The sequence below is a fragment of the Sebastes umbrosus genome, chromosome 5 (genome assembly GCF_015220745.1).
Source record: "Sebastes umbrosus isolate fSebUmb1 chromosome 5, fSebUmb1.pri, whole genome shotgun sequence".
NCBI lineage: Eukaryota > Metazoa > Chordata > Actinopteri > Perciformes > Sebastidae > Sebastes > Sebastes umbrosus.
The window spans coordinates 38,356,424-38,371,449 of record NC_051273.1 but is presented as its reverse complement, the minus strand read 5'-3'; positions in this window follow the sequence as shown (position 1 = coordinate 38,371,449).

The following is a 15,026-nucleotide window of genomic DNA, read 5'->3' as shown; positions in this document are numbered from 1 at the left end:
TCACATATACTGTACATATTTCGGTTTAAAGCAGTAGTAGCCAACCTGGGGGTTGGTACTCCCCAGCAGGTCCCAGGATAAATCTCAGGGGTCACAATATGATTAAAGCGGCTGTAATCATAATTTTAATATTAACAATCAATCACATGACTACTTGTGTGTGAAAGCAGGTGCTTGTAGTGATGAACCCACAGGGGAATTATCAACCTCAGCTCGACGGAGCTTTATTGTTTTGGTTTTACGGCCAGCAACTTTACTGTTTTTGTTGACTCTCACCGCTCTCATAGCACTGTTTTCAGCAAGAGGATAAAGAGGGGACAACCCTTTGCTTCTTGTCTAGGCACCAGACGGCAGAGAGACAATGTTAGTGGCTAGCTGGGGAACACAGTAGAGCATTTAGCAGCTAAAGAGATGGATATTTCCCTCAGGAGTCGGTGGAAATCATAGATTGTATATAAAGATGGGCGACATGACAGCTCCCCAAAAGTGAAGGCAAAACATCTGGATTGCCCCCTGGTGGCTGGCTGCAGTATAGGTCATAGATGGGACATGTGCCAAACTAAAAACAAAGTACACATCAAATCATTTTTCCCGGAAGATGGTTTCTGTCATTTTAGGTAGTTCTTATCACGCTGACGTATGTTCAAGTGTTCATTCTCTTGATAAGTTTGGTTTTATTAGTTATTTGATGCTATAAAAAGGAGGTGAGACATCATGATTGACAGCTTTGATTGACAGCTGCTCTAAGTGAAGTAGTCGGGGCAGCTGGAGACTCAGGTATTGTTCTATTGAACATGTGTCAAGTTTGCTCCACTGCTGAATATACTGCACAGACTCAGGCTCCAAATGATGTCAAAATCTCAAAATGACACCACCCATATTCGGTAGATATTTTGACTTCACTTTTGTATAGTGGGAAGAAGTAAAGACAAGTCATCCATACAATATGGTGGAGACCAAAACAGAGCTAAAAGGAGAGCAAATATTAGACTTACTGTCCTCAGGTGAACACAAAACACGACTCCATATGGATGCTAATATTGCTGCTGATGTAGGTTTGCCATATCAACTTAAAGCTTCAGTAGGCAGTATATTTTTTGGCATCATTGGGCAAAAAAAAATCCCATAATAATTCAAGTGTTCTGAGAGAAAACTAGACTTCTGCACCTCCTCATGGCTCTGTTTTCAGGCTTTAAAAAAATCGTGAGACTTTGGCCAATCACAGGTCATTTCATTGAGAGAGCGTTCCTATTGGCTGTGCTCCGGTCATGTGACCGGAACTTGGCGTTCCTTCAACAGATTTTTCAATGGCAGCGGCGTCACAAACTTTCTCATCTTACAGTTAAACCGTGCACTATAAGATGATTCAGAAAACATGTGAGGAGAGAATTACAGTACAGAATATTGATTCATATTTGATCAGCGCTGCCTAGTTTGACCGTTTGGTCGGAGTTCACGAGTGATTGACAGCCGGCTCTCATAGACAGCATCTGGACAGCAGACCTCAGATCAGCTCTTACTGCTTGTTCTCCTCCGGTCTGTGAAATCTTGCAGATGCCGTAAGGAGCACCGGAGGACACCGTAGGACAACCGGAGGACACAGAGGCACATGATTTTTTTTAGATTATCTGTTTCATGTACTACTGTCACGTTTTATAAAAATAACTTTTTTTAATCATATTTGCTCCAATCTCGCCTACTTCAGCTTTAAAGGTGGCCAAAAAATAAGTTATTGCAGGTTGAAAAAATAAAAATGTTTTGTTTCACTTTTTTCTGACTGTAAGCTGACAGTACACAGGATGACAGCGATGAAAAAAATTATACTATGGATTACTGCTCAAAACTCAGCTTTGCCCTTAATTTATAAGCCGTATTAGGGATAACAGCTATTTATTTTTTTAATTTGAAGGACTCAAAAAAGGTTGGAATCACTGTTTTTAGCCACACTGGTGTAAGAATACTTATTGCAACTGTTCCATGTTCAGTAGCTCTAACATTGCATTTAATATGTTAGTAGTATGCAATGTAAACACATTTCAATTTTAATTGATAAAGTCCTGTTAAACAGACTTTCGTTTTTTGGATTCCTGTATTTATTCTTTTAATTGTAGATCAGTTTCCCCTTAACATATTTAATGTTGTTCAATGTGGACAAAAGAACAATAACAATACACGCTGGTGTTTACCAGTGAAAATAAACACTCTGGTTGGCATCCAACAGTCTGTCGCAGTCAATCATGAACAAAGTTTAGAATATATGCTCTGTGTTCACTTGCGTGTCTGTCCGGAAGCACTTTCTCCAAACACTGCAGTGAAAATGGCAGAAATCGTTTCCAGAAATCCAAAGAAACATCCGTAATTTTAGAAAGGAATGTCACATTCCTTTGCAGCTGACTGAGCCCAGTCTTCCAGAGTGCCTCCTATCAGGAAGTGCTGCACAATGGGAGCAAATTGCCAGAAACACAAAGTCAGACATTTGGGACAGAGGTGGGGGGCAGACAGAGGAAACTGTGTCAGGCGCTGTGTTCAGACAATAACCTCTGCTACCACACTCCGATTCAACAATAAATAAACTACATAGTCAGATGCTCTGGGGATGAACCTCTGTTTAGAAGGCCTCATCAGCTTTGCAGCTATCAGTTGAAATGTTACATTGTGTTAAAGACAATGTGTTATCCAAATGTAAACATACAGGTCTCTGCACAGTAGTTGAGTAATAAGTCATTAATACATAGATTAACATTATGTATGGAATTATATTTGTGTCACAATTCAGGATGTGATGGGACATTTTGAGCACAGAAAAATATTTTTGCAAGCACATTGATTAGATTTTGCAGAGAATTTATTATAACGCAATCTGAGAAAACGAAAGTCTATTCTTTGCTGACTGAGTAAAACTGAGTTAAAAAATGTATTGCTGTATATACTTAAAGGTAGGGTCTACGATGTTGGAAAGCTAGCATAATTTGAAAGTAGCATCGACTCAGGAGCTCTGTCTAAACCAGGGGTGGGCAATTAATTTCCCAAGGGGCCTCATGAGACACTTGGACTGTTGTGGAGGGCCAGACCAATAGGCTGAACTCAATTCTGCTCAATATTAATTTTATCTCTTTATAAAAAACATGAAATAGTAAGGTTTGATTAGCTGCTGCTGGTAAGAGCAGATGTTACATTTAGGCTATGAAAATGTGGTGCAGGCATAGTAAAAATGCCAACATTATTCAATCAACATTTAATCAACATTCACAAAAACGATTTTGAAAATGAGAATGTTTTTGCAATATTTCAAAGACTAGCATTAAATTAACTTTATAACAAAAAAAGTAATAAGTGCTATTGCTATTTTGTTTGTAGTCTAATTACCTCATTTGCTGTTTTTCTTTTTTATTGTTCAGTGAGAGAAATCCCGTCTTAGTTGGGCTTGAACAAGTGCACTAAAGTCAGGTTGAATGTCTGAGGTGGATATGCGAGGACAGCTGACAGGTGATCGTCAGTGAGAGAGGATCCGTATCTGTATTAGTTCAATTTCATCACTGAGAATGTTTGTTCACATATGTAGGTAGATCCAAAGAGAACCAACATCTTCTGAGCATGCCTCCTCATGTGTGGAAAGTTCTCCTCTTTGAGAAAAGAATAAAAATCCAGCAGTGATACTGACTTAAAGCGCTCTGGTAGTAGTCCATCAGACTGCAGGTCAATGAGTTCGAGCTGAACATCACTGGGTGCATTATCCGCACTGCAAGTGAAGGGAGAAGAAAATCATGTGCATTTCACTCTCAACTGTTTTGAAGTCTTCAAAGTGCCTTAAAAACTCACCATGCAGTGCCCCTAACATGGATGAGTACCTGCAGAGGTGATCAGCTGATGATGTGGCTTCTCTTAGTGTTGGCATGTGAGTGAGAATGTTGCCCTCCAGTTGGCTTGAAAGAAACTGCAACTTTCTGATGAAAGCCCTTCACCAGTCTATACATTTCATGTGCAAAGAGGCCCTTGCCTTGCAGTTTGGTATTTAGTTCATTCATTAGTGCAGTCACATCAACAGCAAAAGCAAGATTGGTCATCCAGTCTGCATCGGAGAGCTCTGGGATGTCCTTGCCTCTCTTCTCACAAAACTCTTGAATCTCAGCTCTCAGGTCCCATACTCTTTCAAGCACTTTGCCCAGACTGAGCCATCTGACAGCTGTGTGGTAGCCTATGTCACCATGTTCAGTCTCATGCTCCTCCAAAAGTGCAACAAACTGTCTGTGATTCAATGCTCTTTGCCCTGATGAAGTTAACTGTTTTAGATACAACATCAGTAACATGGTTCATTTTTAGCACATACTTACACAACACGTCCTGATGTATAATACAATGCAAAAATACCGATTTCTGCTCAGGGTTCATTTCAGCCACTTTATCTTGCATCCACTTCAAAAGTCCGACATTTTTCCCGATCATATTTGGACAACCATCAGTTGTAACACCTGCCAGTTTGTCCCATTTCAATCCCAGTTTGTCCAAGCATGCATTTACCTCTGTGAACAAATCACTCCCCGTCATCATCCCTTTCATTGACCGCATTGCTGCCAGCTCCTTCCTAACCTGCAGAGTCCACCAAACACTCTTTGATAAACTCCCCATCAGAGAATGACTTACTGTTTTTAGCGATTTTGTGGGATATCACAAAGTTGGTTTTGACTGCTCCATCCCTGGATGTGTGAATCTTGGTAAAAAAGTCCTTGTTGATTTTGCAGCTTAGCTAGCAAAGCTTCAGATGTCCGTGCCCCGCTCTGCATCAGTCAAATTCTTGTATTTCTCTGCATGTTTAGTCTTGTAATGGCGATTCAAATTGTAATCCTTAAACACAGCGATCTGTATTCACAAACTATGCACACGGCTTTACCTTTGACTTCGGTAAATAAATACTTAGAAGTCCATGTTTTGTTAAAAAACTCTACATTCTGTGTCAATCTTTCTTTTTTAAGGTGAGCTGACATTTTTGAGGGCTAACAGCTAACTCACATCTCTCGTAAACGTGTGTTCGCCAGTGAAGGCGCAAACGCTCGCAGCATGCCCACACGCACGCCCACTACGCACGAACGTAGGCCTACGTAAATTTAAAAAATAGCAGTCGTCTTCAAAATAAAGTTGTATTGCGTGCATAATGAACACGTATTTACGTTTGATTCCTATTCCAGTGTGCCTAGAAGCACAAGGCAAAGCCTTGTGCTTCTAGGCACACTGGTCTATTATTCGACACGTTTCTTTTCTTATTCTTCATCTTCCACCTAAAACTTTGGCGCGCTACTCCTCCCGCAGCGTTGCCAGCACTGTACAAAAAATACATCAAACGTGCGGAATGATCGGGAATGGTGTGCTATGACCTTGGTAAGAGATTCTCGCAGTGGTTTACGGAAAAAGCGCGATTTTTTTCTCTATTGGAATGCATCGAAAATCAACGTGAAGAGAGTTAAAAACGCTCATCTTTGGGGCCATACAGAGTCGCCATACATTAACGTAGAAACATGATTAAAAAGTTTAAACGGGTCACAAGACTTGGGACTTTATTTGGCCAAATGGAAATTTTTTGATAGCTGGCACGGTTTTCACGAAATCGCAGTTTACGTTTTGTGAATTTTTCAGACCGTTTCAGATTTTATAATGGGTGTGTATTGCGTGGGTCGTTAAGGGCTAGAGCACGTGACATCATTGCAAGAGTGTGGGAAAGCTTTGAAATCTTTTGAAAATTTTCCGAACAAATTGCTCTGTAGCCCACAATTGTCACTCTTCATAGAAAATTTGTTCATCAAATTGTAGGAAATTTTGTACCGGTTGCAGTCATGTAGCCATGGAATCAGTCGGACTTACACATTTTGCGATAAATGCCTGGAAGTGAGAGCAACTCCAGGCTCGCTCCATAGGGGCCAATATTGAATTTCACTAGAATTTTTTGAATCAGAGAAAAAAGTTTGAAACTGCCGAGGTCACATATTTGACACTACAGACCCAAATGTCGCACCATTTGTTCACCAGAGACTCCTCACTGGTCTCATGAACAATCTTAGCGATAGGAGTCACGTTTCTGTCGTAGAAGTACTTTTATGACATGTACGTCTCTGGTTAACTCCTATTATAAACTGCCCCACTGCAGCAGTGGCCAATCACCACAGCAACTTTTGATTGCTGCTAGACAGCTGATTCACATTAGCCAATCAGAGCAGGCTGACTAACACACACACACACACACACACACACACACACACACACACAACAAACAAACAAACAAACCAAACAAACACACACACACACACACAAACACACACACATATTTACTGTATCACCCATTTCAGTGAGCCAGCAATGCTCTAAACAGAGCTTCATAATGTGGATCAGGGCCATAATTAATGTTATTAATTACACCTGTGATTAAAAGCCCCCAACTCTCATTGTATGATAACAGGAAACTAGGTATTCACCTAGTTTTCAAAATAAAAGCCCTCACCTCTTACCGTATGATTACACTAAACACTCCTCACAGGCCCCCCAATCACCATGGCAACCAGTGACGGAATGATCGGGAATGGTGTGCTTTGGCTTTTCTAAGAGATTGACGTAGTAGCTCATGGAAAATTCGCGGCGAAAAGCGCAATTTTTTTTTGCTCCATAGGAATGAATGGCAAATTGACGTGAAGAGAGCTCAAAAACACTCAAAAACAGTCCTCTTTAGGGGCCATACAGAGTCGCCATACTTTAATTTAGAAAAATGATTCCAAGTTTAAAACGGATCACGAGACTTGGGACTTCATTGGGCCTATCATCCCCCTTCTTATAACCTCACTATGGTCCTCAGACCCCCCCCAACACCAGGCACACTGGTCAAAATTGGGGCGAAAAATTTTCTAGTTTACCATTGACCTCACACGGGCCAGTCAGGGACAGCCAAAGGGCCGGATGTGGCCCGGGGGCCGTACATTGCCCAGGTCTGGTCTAAACACACCCCCCTCCCCTCGAGGCTCCTTCCAAAGCAACCCCCCCCCCTCACACACATACGCATGCACGAGCACCGCCCTATCGTAACTACTTCACAGACACAGAACGGAGAGAGGACCTCAACTCAACAACGCTACCTCATGACCAGTAACCGCGGCAATGCTACTTCAGGGCTGAGTTCTCTCTTCAATTCTCTAGGAAAACGTGCGGCGGTGGCGAACGAGCTTTGAGTTCAGGCCGGTGCACGCCAAGGGTAGAGTATACGAGCAGGGAGGTGGGGGAGGCATCTGATTGGTTCTTTCCAAGCGGGACCGCGAGACAGTGATTGGTAGAACGTTTTTACAGGATTACAGCAGCTACAGATGACGGCTCTTTTCCTTTTTCAGAGCTCATCAGTATGGATCGCTGTCGGGGTGTAAGACCATTTCAACCAATAGAACAAATAGTGGATACTGGAGAACATCGTCAACCCTGCCTTTAATAAAGAGCATGCAAAATACATTTATTGAGCCCAGAATAGATTTTGCTCAAATTCAATTGTTCTTTGATTAACAGTTATTAACGCATATAAGGTACTCAACATTGCCTATTACTGCTAAGAATTTAGACACAAATATCATTCCATATGATACACATACACATATGATTCCATACAACACAACAACTAAATTATATGTTATTAATGTTTTCTGGCACTATTAAAAGGGACTGTTTGTAACTTCTTACACGTATAAATCATTGTGGGTCGGTGTCCCATGCGCGCTCGCGTGTGGCTACGCTGTTCAGACTCAGACTCCAACACAAACTACAGTGAAGCACCAAAACCTCTTGGTTGTATCTAGTGAAGCCCGTCTGTTAAACAGTGTTGGCCGCGGTCGGAGGAACGTGGGGGAGACCGTAGCTTTGGTCACAGGGCCGGAGTCTTACAGTGAAAACAACGGCAAACACTGCTGACAGAGCTAATGGTGTTAACCTAGGGGAGGGGACCAGAGGGTGGGCGCTACGCTTCACAATGGTGCTGTCAGTTGGGACAGCGTTATCAGCTGTAAACCGCCATATGAGCGCAGTACAGAGTGGTGTCATGAGCTGGCCAGTGGGGCACACTCACATGCACTAACATAAGCATGCGCGGCCGGCCCGGATATATCAACAAAGCACGGAGAAGCTCAGATTACAACACACAGAGGGAGAGAGACTTCATTCTCTACTCAGGTAGACATTACTCCTCTATCTTTACATAGACAATAATTGTTTGCTGCTCTATTAATGCTCTGAATGGGGTATGGAGTGCCTTTAAAGTTGAAGTAGCGAGATTGGAGCAAATATGATTAAAAAAAGTTATTTTTATAAAACGGTCGCTATAATCCTGACAGTAGTACATGAAAACAAGTAACCTGAAAAAAATCATGTTCCTCTGTGTCCTCCGGTGCTCCTAACGGCATCTGCAGAATTTCACAGATCGGAGGAAAACAAGCAGTAAGAGCTGATCTAAGATCTGCTGTCCATCCAGCTGTCAATCACGTCGCAAACTCACGACAAAAACGGTCAAAACTAGGCAGCACTGATCAAATATGAATCAATATTCCAGAAACCCTCACAGGGAATGCATTTAGCATAAAACAATATGCTCAAATCATAACATGGCAACTGCAGCCCAACAGGCAACAACAGCTGTCAGTGTGTCAGTGTGCTGACTTGACTATGACTTGCCCCAAAACTGCATATGATTATCATAAAGTGGGCATGTCTGTAAAGGGGAGACTCGTGGGTACCCATAGAACCCATTTACATTCACACATCTGGAGGTCAGAGGTCAAGGGACCCCTTTGAAAATGGCCATGGCAGTGTTTCAAAAATGTAGCTTAAGTTTGGAGCATTACAAGCTAGTATGACATGGTTGGTACCAATTGATTACCTAGGTTTTCAGTTTCCTATTAGGCCAGTATCTTCACTCTAGTTTTAAAAACTGAGCCTGCTACAACCTAAAATTTGCAAATTGCGTTAATGCGTGAAAGAAATTAGTGGCGTTAAAAGGAATTTGCGTTACGCAATGTTAACTTTGACAGTCCTACTTTCTTGATTGAATTTTGTTTCTAATACTGTATGATCCTCCTGTTTGACCATATTTAATAATCATATTAATTGCTCTGTGAACATATATCTTAACATTAAGTTCTTGTTTTTGGTCATTGTTTGTTTGAATCGTCAATATCCTCCCCTTCTCTCCCTGTTTCAAAATGAAACTCCAGTGTTTAACCCTCGCCTGGCCTCTGTTGCAGAGGTCCACCACCTGCTTTCTGTCTGACACAAAGCCGTCTATAAGCTTCAAGCAACAGAGGCATCCATCTCCGCTCGGTGGCTGATGAGCAGATTGGGGGCTCTGCACTCAGCATGGCCCTAGGAAACATCTTTATCTGCCTGGAAGCGATGCTTTACCCAGCCATCTGCTTCCAGAGGGCCTGCAGCAGGCCTGCATTGATGGGGAGGGGGCAGGCGAGCGGTGTGTGTAACCTAAGATTCATTGTTCAGGCTTGTTGTCACTGTCATTTTGGTATCTGCAAATGATGGTGCGGATTAAAATGGCCAGTTTTTTGGGGATGAGCAACCAGGGCTGGACTGTTAAACAGTGTGAACGTTTGTTCACAGCTGCGAGTGAACTGCAGCTGGATGTGACATTAAATGGCTCTTCCACCTGCTCTCTACATAATGGCTTCAAGAATGTGAACCAAATGGGAAGACTACACTTGAATAGGTCCTCTCAATAAGGAAAACAGGTGGTAGATTGTAGTTTTTACAGAATGTGACTACATATTTGAAGTCTCTCTCTTTGTATTTTTGTAATTGTTGACTGTACGCTTTGTCTGCGTTTTGTTTTGCACACACTGCATTCTTGTGGCAGAAGTCCATATGGTGTCGGAGGGGGGGGGGGGGGGGGGGGGGGGGGGGATGACAGGTGCATCTGCCTCTAAGCTGGAAGGCAGGAGATAATGTGTACACTGTGCTTTGTTTTCCACAAAACATCTAACCCTTAGCCTGAAGCCCTGTGATATTCCACTAAATACCATCCTTTGGTTTTAAAAGTAACCTCTTTTATTTTGAAGGTTACTCTTCATCTGCAGTGATAACATACCAACCTAAAATAAAGTTTTGAAGGCCTTCGGTGCTTGTAAAATTCCGGATTTTAACTGTCTTTATGCCACTTCTTGTTGCCTAAACCTTCTTTCAGACCAGTTATTTTTTCAATAAATATTAGGCAGTATTCACTCGAGCATTCAGAGAATGCCCATGTTATCTGTTGACACAAGGCTGGTGTTGTGAGCCAAACACAGTTGCTTGTTTTCCTGAAACGGCTAAATTGAGCTCAACACCTTCCAAAGGTTTCTGCAACAATGACTGTGAGGAATGTTGAGGCATCAGCTGTTCTGACTGTTTACACTGCTCTTATTTCATATTGGTGTCTTTAGTTTCAACACAGTCTCACGACAGTTAATCTATCTGATTCATATACATATACACAAATTACATTTGTTTTTGTGACGCTGGACGCACGACTTTCAACAACGTATTTTTCGTGAGTTGTCCTAACGAATGTCCAGCAACACATGACGCAGGGGTCAATTTCCGCTCCAGTCTTTTCAAAATAATAATACTTAGTTAGGTTTAGGAATACATTGACTTGGTTAGGCTTAGACACAAAAACTACTTTGACTCACCCATCCATCCCGACCTCCTCCCTACGCGGCGTTCGCCACTCTTAATACTTCCCGTTCACAATTACGTGGATTACATACAAATTGATTTCATGCCATGACGAAAAAAAAATTGAAATTTGTGTCCATTTTTGTACACGAATCACACATTAAATTTCATAACTATTTCACGAACTGCTGTGCGACTGGGCTGTTTAGTTTCATTAAAGCAGTGATAAGTCTTATCTTATGGATGTTTGGGGTTTAGAAATCATATTTTGGTTTGTACTTTTGAGGTAATTTTTTATTCTCCAACTTAAAAATATCCTCTTATCAGTTCTCAGTATCAGTACACATCAAACTTGTATAGAACCATCATAACAAAAAGCCAAAAAAATGACCCTAATTAATGTGAAAATGTGAATTACATACAGTAATTTCTCTTATGATTTGTTCATACCTCTTCAACTCAGAGTCAGTCTTTGTTAATTGTGTGGATGTGACACAGTCATTGCCTTGAAAGCTGCCATTGTGTTTAATGCAGCAGAGGGAGACAATCCTGACTGTCCAAGACACTTTGGCGACAGTAAACTATTCATAGAGCTCACATATACAAGGAGCCATTTAATAGGCAGCCTTTTGGAGATTACAGTCGACCTTCTTCTTGTTCATCTTTTACATATTTGCCTGTCTATATACACTTTACTCTGAGGTGAGTCAGTATGAGATCAAATTGGCTCGTTCAGTGTCTTCTCAACAGAAACCCCTAAAGTGATCCAGACGACCAAACGCCGTTTGGAGATTTGACATGTGGCTACATGTATGTCAGAGTGGCCGTTAGGAGAGCGTCTTAAACCGATTTGTTTAGGGAAATGAGACGGCAGGATGTTGGTGTAGCTGCAGAGATGACTATCACCGAAGCAGTTGCTCTCTGACCCCTGGCTAAAGCAGCAGGCCAGCAGCTGGGCACCGCTGTACATGTCAGCACTGGACCCATTGGATAGATCAGGAACAGTGTGTAACATTTCAGGGGATCTATTAGCAGAAATGGAATATAATATTCATAGCTATGTTTTCATTAGAAAGTTAAAAAGTGAGTTAAAATTGTAAAATGCATAGAAGCAGATGTAGTCATAGCCAAATTATATGGCTCCATCATCTTGTTAAAGGTCCCATATTATAAAAAAGTGAGATTTTCATGTTTTTTACATTATAAAGCAGGTTAAGTGCTATATAAATACTGGTAAACTATCAAAAACACTCATATACGGAGAAATACACACAGCCCATATTCAGAAATTGTGCATTTGAAACAAGTCGTTAGGATTTCTGTCCATTTGTGATGTCACAAATATACAATATTTAGACCATTACACAGTTTTAAACATAAACATTCTAAATGTGTCCCAGTTTATTTCCTGTTGCAGTGGATGTGAATAACATCAGCTGATAGGAAGTAAACATTGACCCAAACTGTTGCCTAGCAACGCAATTCTGTTGAAATACGCTAAAACAGAGCGTTTCAGACAGAGGGGCAGGTATATTTAGGCCGACAGTATGAGGAAAAATAAAGGTTTTTTGAACATTACACCGTGTAAACATGTTCTAGTAGAAACACAAAATACAAGTATGAACCTGAAAATGAGCATGATATGGGACCTTTAAGGGGTAGAGTTGGTAGTGTTGAGAAACCAGCAAGAGTACACTAGATTTTAAAAATGACCCAACCGAAAAACCCAGCCCAGTGGTGCCAACTCTTTTCCAATGAAAGTAGCTATCAGCACTAGCTCCAAAATCATCCATTAGACCATCAGACCTCCCTCCAAAGCCGCGCCCCCACTATTATCATTATGAACATAAACAACCAACATGGCTACTGTTAGTACTCACAGCTGTCAAGCTAGCAGCTGGAGGAAGACTCCAGTTATACGCAATGAGTGCACGAAGGTAGGTAGACAGGCAGGCAGCCCGTTCAGTCATTTCATTCGGGTCGAATGAAATGACTGAACGGGCTTATTACAGTTCTGTGACAGCCACAGATACTGGGTTCTTTTTCTTTTTTTTGTCAGAGCATTTGTTTTATTGATTGAATTTCAACAAATATAACAAAAAATGTATTAGAGCAGCACCACCAACCCTACCTTTAAATTCATACATTTTAATGAATTTGTAGGTTGTGTTCACCAAACTGTTGAAAATACTTGAATCCCAAGTTATCACTATTGTTGTACTTTACCATGAAAGACATAATGTAAACCAGAATCAAACTTTAATGAATTCTGTGAATCAAATCCCGTTAACTTTAGTTGACTTGAGCTGAAGTGGAACAGAGTAGAACCAGTTAAGCGGCAAGCCCACTGGACAATCACGAAAATATGTGTCCTTGTCTTATCTGTAAACAGCATCACCCACAGGCGTAGCCCTGTTTAGAGTTCCTCTCTGGTTCACTGTGACTTGTTTACTTTTATGGCACCAGGTGCGAGGGACTGTTTCTTGGTCGACCTGCAACAAGTCAGACTTGTGTAAATGTTGTTCACCTCCAGTTTTTTCACAGTTGACGTCTGTTGAGAGGTTTTTGTCTGTCAGAAGAAGCAAACGTAGCATGTCTCTCAAGTCTACTGCTTTCAGGAATGACATTCACTCCTACGAAGGATCTGTGGATTCAGTTTTTGACCTATGACCTATAGAAGATTGTTCAAAAAACTTCAGCAAAAGCAAATCACAAATCAACATACATCAGGATGAAGTTGGTCTGCTTCTGTATATTCAACTCACTTTATTTCCATAAGTTATTCATAGCTATTGTCTACGAAAAAAAGTTGTGCTTATGATTTAGGACAGCAGTGTTATTCATGAGAGAAACCCCCCATTAAAAAGAAACCGTGAGTGGCTGCTGGTTGCCCTCCTGTCGTCCCCAGTAAAACAGCAGACTGGAGGCTTGGTCAGACCCCATGGACATGGTAATGTGAGGAATGCGGCCGATTTCCTCCTTTGCAGGAAAACAAAAGGAGCTGCTGAAGCGCCTAGCTTGTCCCACCTCACATAACAAGGCTGCCGCTCCCAGATCACAGTCAGCATTGTGTTAACCCAGTCAGCCTGGGCCACGCCATTAACAGGTTCGAATGGCTGATCTTTAATGTCACCCCTGTTGGCAAATGGGTTTTTCGAACTCTGAGGAGGAAAGTCTTAAGTATGTCTGTGTGATAAAGCTGAAATGTGCTAACGTGGAGACAAATGTGGTGTAAAATGTGCAGTTACATTTTTACTTTCTTCCCTTGGGAAAGCATGTACCCACCAACTGTTCAAAAACACACCACTGATCATACCTGCCTCCCCTGAGAGTCTTTCACCTGTGCCAAACAACTCTCAGCAGAGAGCACAAGATGAAAAATATGAATATCTAGAATATATTCCTAACATTTGCTATTCTCTCTCAGCAAATCACAGGTGATGCTAATGCTAATCATTTCGTCTGTGTACTGATTTAAGTTACCGATTGCCGCAATATGTGCTACACATAATACTCTTTCTCTGAGTCATAACTCAGTCAAATCTAAACACAGAGACATGATCCATGTGTTTTTAGAATCAGTTTGACTTTGGGAGGATACCATCATCCCCATGTCCATTGTGAATAAATGTCAATAAAACTGCTTGGAAATCATAGAAAAAACAAATCTCCTTATTACTCCAAGACTTGTCTGAATATCCATAGGTACTTTACAAACACAACTGCTAATAGCTAATTCGGCATTCTTTTAATGGTGCAAATTTGCCAAAATGTAAACAAATAAAGGCTAAACTCGAGACCATCTTGCGATGGGATCACACCAGCCGCGACACCAAATCCGGCCAGGGCTGTAAAGTGTTGGGGCCAATGGCCCCTTCCCTACTTCCTACCCCCTACCAACGAATGTTTAATGATAAGAAGTGAAAGTCGATAGTTTGTTCCATTGCAACATCGGAGCCCCGCAGCAGAGCTACGCTTCCGCCATTTAGGACTGAAAGCGACACCAGTAAAACGTCCGCCTACAAAGTGCCGTACAAAAGTATTGTCATAATTTCTCTGTCTGTCTCTACCAAAATGGCCTGTGTTGAACAATGGAAATATAATAAATATGCATACTATTATAACTATTTACTTAATTACTTATTTATTCATTAAACATTTTTGTACGGCTGCTTCCCAGAGGAGCATTAAGTGAGCGATGGACATAAGTGGAAGTTAGAAAAAATCCAGCACACACATTTTGAGAACAATCTCAAACTTTTTCATGTCAAGGATCCAAAATGGAGTCCAACAGACCACAGACCATGGATGTAGAAGAGGGTCCAGTAGACCACAGACCATGGATGTAGAAG